This window comes from Arachis ipaensis, chromosome B8 (assembly GCF_059453495.1).
Source record: "Arachis ipaensis isolate K30076 ecotype BB chromosome B8, ASM5945349v1, whole genome shotgun sequence".
NCBI classification, from domain to species: domain Eukaryota; kingdom Viridiplantae; phylum Streptophyta; class Magnoliopsida; order Fabales; family Fabaceae; genus Arachis; species Arachis ipaensis.
The window spans coordinates 116898385-116903394 of NC_142443.1; the positions used below are offsets into that span (position 1 = coordinate 116898385).

At 35.1% G+C, this 5010-nt stretch overlaps 1 non-coding gene across 1 annotated transcript; it reads right to left on the bottom strand.

Moving 5' to 3' along the window:
- Positions 1-4610: 4610 nt before the first annotated feature.
- LOC148549368 (small nucleolar RNA R71) lies at positions 4611-4718 on the bottom strand. The gene has a single exon (XR_015898236.1). It is a non-coding gene; the product is annotated as a small nucleolar RNA R71 (small nucleolar RNA).
- Positions 4719-5010: the final 292 nt, after the last annotated feature.

Consider the following 5010-nt stretch of genomic DNA (forward strand, 5'->3'; position numbering starts at 1 on the left):
AAAAATTTAAAACAAAAATAAAAACAAATTTAAATTAAAAGGTTATTTAAATTTTGAATTTGAAAATTGAATTTTGAAATTTTGAATTTTAAATTTGAATTTTGAAATTTGATTTTTGAAATAAGATAAGATAAAATAAAAATTTTAAAATAAAAACTAATAACGTCTTAACTTAAGAAAAAGCAAAAATAAAAACAAATAAACAAGCAAAAATAAAATATTTACAATAACCAATAATAAGGCACACGTTTGCAATTCCCCGGCAACGGCGCCATTTTGACGAGAGGAACTTTTGCTTGATCTAGAAATTTGCGGATAAATTCTCGTTGCAAGTATAGTTTCTAAACCTTCAAAAGTCCTTTCATACAAACGTTGTGGTTGTCTGATGAGCGGATAATTTATACGCTTTTTGACATTGTTTTTAGTATGTTTTTAGTAGGATCTAGTTACTTTTAGGGATGTTTTCATTAGTTTTTATGTTAAATTCACATTTCTGGACTTTACTATGAGTTTGTGTGTTTTTCTGTGATTTCAGGTATTTTCTGGCTGAAATTGAGGGACTTGAGCAAAAATCAGATTCAGAGGTTGAAGAAGGACTGCTGATGCTGTTGGATTCTGACCTCCCTGCACTCAAAGTGGATTTTCTGGAGCTACAGAACTCGAAATGGCGCGCTTCCAATTACATTGGAAAGTAGACATTCAGAGCTTTCCAGCAATATATAATAGTTAATACTTTGGCCAAGAATAGATGATGTAAACTGGCGTTCAACGCCAGCTTTCTGCCCAATTCTGGCGTCCAGCGCCAGAAAAGGATCCAAAACCAGAGTTGAACGCCCAAACTGGCACAAAAGCTGGCGTTCAACTTCAAGAAGGACCTCTACACGTGCAACACTCAAGCTCAGCCCAAACACACACCAAGTGGGCCCCGAAAGTGGATTTATGCATCAATTACTTACTCATGTAAACCTTAGTAGCTAGTTTATTATAAATAGGACCTTTTACTATTGTATTTGGCATCCTGGATCCTGGATTGTATTTTGATCCTGTGATCACGTTTTGGGGGCTGGCCATCTCGGCCATGCCTGGACCTTCACTTATGTATTTTCATACGGTAGAGTTTCTACACTCCATAGATTAAGGTGTGGAGCTCTGCCGTTCCTCAAAGATTAATGCAAAGTACTACTGTTTTCTATTCAACTCATCTTATTTCGCTTCTAAGATATCCATTCGCACCAAAGAACGTGATGAAGGTGATGATTATGTGTGACGCTCATCACCATTCTCCCCTATGAACACGTGCCTGACAAACACCTCCGTTCTACATGAAATAAGCTAGAATGAATATCTCTTAGATCTCCTAACCAGAATCTTCGTGGCGTAAGCTAGAATAATGGCGGCATTCAAGAGAATCCGGAAAGTCTAAACCTTCTCTGTGGTATTCCGAGTAGGATTCAATGATTGAATGACTGTGACGAGCTCCAAACTCGCGATTGCAGGGCGTTAGTGACAGACGCAAAAGGATAGTAAATCCTATTCCAGCATGATCGAGAACCGACAGATGAATAGCCGTGCCGTGACAGGGTGCGTGAGCATATTATTCACTGAGAGGATAAGATGAAGCCATTGACAAGGGTGATGCCTCCAGACGATTAGCCGTGCCGTGACAGGGCATTGGATCATTTTCCCGAGAGATGACCGAAAGTAGCCATTGACAGTGGTGATGTATCACATAAAGCCAGCCATGGAAAGGAGTAAGACTGATTGGATGAAGATAGCAGGAAAGCAGAGGTTCAGAGGAACGAAAAGCATCTCCATTCGCTTATCTGAAATTCCTACCAATGATTTACATAAGTACCTCTATCCCTATTCTATTATTTATTATTCGAAAACACCATTATCAATTTACATCTGCCTAACTGAGATTTGCAAGATGACCATAGCTTGCTTCATACCAACAATCTCCGTGGGATTCGACCCTTACTCACGTAAGGTATTACTTGGACGACCCAGTGCACTTGCTGGTTAGTTGTATCGAAGTTGTGAACCATGGTATTGGCACCATGTTCTTGGCGCCATTGCCAGGGAAAGAAAGAGCCATGAATTTTACATAATTAAAGTGTAATCACGATTACGCATACCAAGTTGCTCACGTTGCCAGGGATTGTTTGAGCCTGGACATCACAATTTTGTGCACCAAGTTTTTGGCGCCGTTGCCGGGGATTGTTTGAGTTTGGACAACTGACGGTTCATCTTGTTGCTCAGATTAGGTAATTTTCTTTTTGTTTTGTTTTCAAAAATTTTTTCAAAAATTTTTCTAAAACTTTCTCATCTGTTTTCGAAAAAAATAAAGATGTTTTCAAAAATTTTTATTCAAAATTTTTAAGAATGAATTCTAGTGTTTCATGAAGCATGTTGAAGCCTGGCTGGCTGTAAAGCCATGTCTATTCCTTTGGGAATGAGTATGTCAGGCATGTCATATCTGAATTACATGCTGAAGCTTGGCTGGCCATTGGCCATGTCTAGTATTTTGGACCGGAGCTTTCATTGAAGGCTTGGCTGGCTAGTGAGCCATGTCTAATTCCTGGACTGAAGCTTTAGACTAAAAATGCAAGATTCCTGGAATTCATATTAAAAATTTTGGAATCCTTATTTTTCCTTTTTCAATTAATTTTCGAAAAATTTAAAAAAAAAATTAGAAAATCATAAAAATCAAAAATATTTTTTGTGTTTCTTGTTTGAGTCTTGAGTCATATCATAAGTTTGGTGTCATTTGCATGTGCATCTTGCATTTTTCGAAAATTTCATGCATTCATAGTGTTCTTCATGATCTTCAAGTTGTTCTTGGTGAGTCTTCTTGTTCGATCTTGATGATTTTTTGTTTTGTGTCTTTTCATGTTTATCATATGCATTCTTGAATTCTTAGTGTCTAAGCATTAAAGAATTCTAAGTTTGGTGTCTTGCATGTTTTCTTTCCATTAAAAATTTTTCAAAAATATGTTCTTGATGTTCATCATGACATTCAAAGTGTTCTTGGTGTTCATCTTGACATTCATAGCATTCTTGCATGCATTCATTGTTTTGATCTAAAAATTTCATGCATTGCATAATTTTCATGTTTTTCATAAAAATTTCAAAAATCAAAAAAATATCTTTCCCTTTTTCTCTCATCAAATTCGAAAATTGAGTTGACTTTTTCAAAAATTTTTAAATCAAGTTGTTTCTTATGAGTCAAATCAAATTTTCAATTTGAAAATCTTATCTTTTTCAAAATCTTTTTCAAAAATCAAATCTTTTTCAAATTTCTTAGTTATTTTCGAAAATTTCAAAAATATTTTTCAAAAATCTTTTTCTTATTTTTATATCAAATTTTCGAAAATAACATAATCAATTAATGTTTTGATTCAAAAATTTGAAGTTTGTTACTTGCTTGTTAAGAAAGATTCAAACTTTAAGTTCTAGAATCATATCTTGTGATTTCTTGTGAATCAAGTCATTAATTGAGATTTTAAAAATCAAATCTTTTTCAAAAACTAATGTCTGTCATATCTTTTCAAAAACATCTTCTTATCTTTTTCAAAAATTTGATTTCAAAATATCTTCTCTAACTTCCTAACTTCTTATCTTTTCAAAAATTGGTTTCCAAAATTTGTTCCAACCAACTAACTAACTTTTTGTTTGTTTCTTAACTTTTTCAAAACCACCTAACTAACTCTCTCTCTCATTTTCGAAAATATCTTCCCCCTTTTTCAAAATTTCTTTTTAATTTATTAATTATTTTAATTTTTAAATCTTAATTTTTGAAAATTACTAACATTTTTCAAAAACTATTTTCAAAAATCACTAACTCTTTTTCAAAAACTATTTTCAAAAATTCCTTCTCTCTCATCTTATTCTATTTATTTATTCATCTACTAACATCTCATCTCACATCTCTGCCATCCTCACAGTTGTGTTTCTTCCATTTTATTACATTCTTTGTCTCCCCCTCTTCTTCTACTCACACAGGGATCCCTATACTGTGGCATAAAAGATCTCTATTATTATTATTATTTTTTCTGTGCCCTCTTCTTTGTCATATGAGCAGGAGCAAGGACAAGAACATTCTTGTTGAAGCAGATCCAGAACCTGAAAGGACTCTGAAAAGGAAACTAAGAGAAGCTAAATTACAACAATCCAGAGATAACCTTTCAGAAATTTTCGAACAGGAAGAGGAGATGGCAGCCAAAAATAATAATAATGTAAGGAAGATGCTTGGTGACTTTACTGCACCTAATTCCAATTTACATGGAAGAAGCATCTCCATTCCTGCCATTGGAGCAAACAACTTTGAGCTGAAACCTCAATTAGTTTCTCTGATGCAGCAGAACTGCAAGTTTCATGGACTTCCATATGAAGATCCTTTTCAGTTCTTAACTGAATTCTTGCAGATATGTGATACTGTTAAGACTAATGGAGTAGATCCTGAAGTCTACAGGCTCATGCTTTTCCCTTTTGCTGTAAGAGACAGAGCTAGATTATGGTTGGATTCTCAACCCAAAGACAGCCTGAACTCTTGGGATAAGCTGGTCACGGCTTTCTTAGCCAAGTACTTTCCTCCTCAAAAGCTGAGCAAGCTTAGAGCTGATGTTCAAACCTTCAGACAGAAAGAAGGTGAATCCCTCTATGAAGCTTGGAAAAGATACAAACAGTTGACCAAAAAGTGTCCTTCTGACATGCTTTCAGAATGGACCATCCTGGATATATTCTATGATGGTTTATCTGAGCTATCAAAAATGTCACTGGACACTTCTGCAGGTGGATCCATTCACCTAAAGAAAACGCCTGCAGAAGCTCAAGAACTCATTGACATGGTTGCTAATAACCAGTTCATGTACACTTCTGAAAGGAATCCGGTGAGTAATGGGACGCCTATGAAGAAGGGAGTTCTTGAAGTTGATACTCTGAATGCCATATTGGCTCAGAATAAAATATTGACTCAGCAAGTCAATATGATCTCTCAGAGTCTGCATG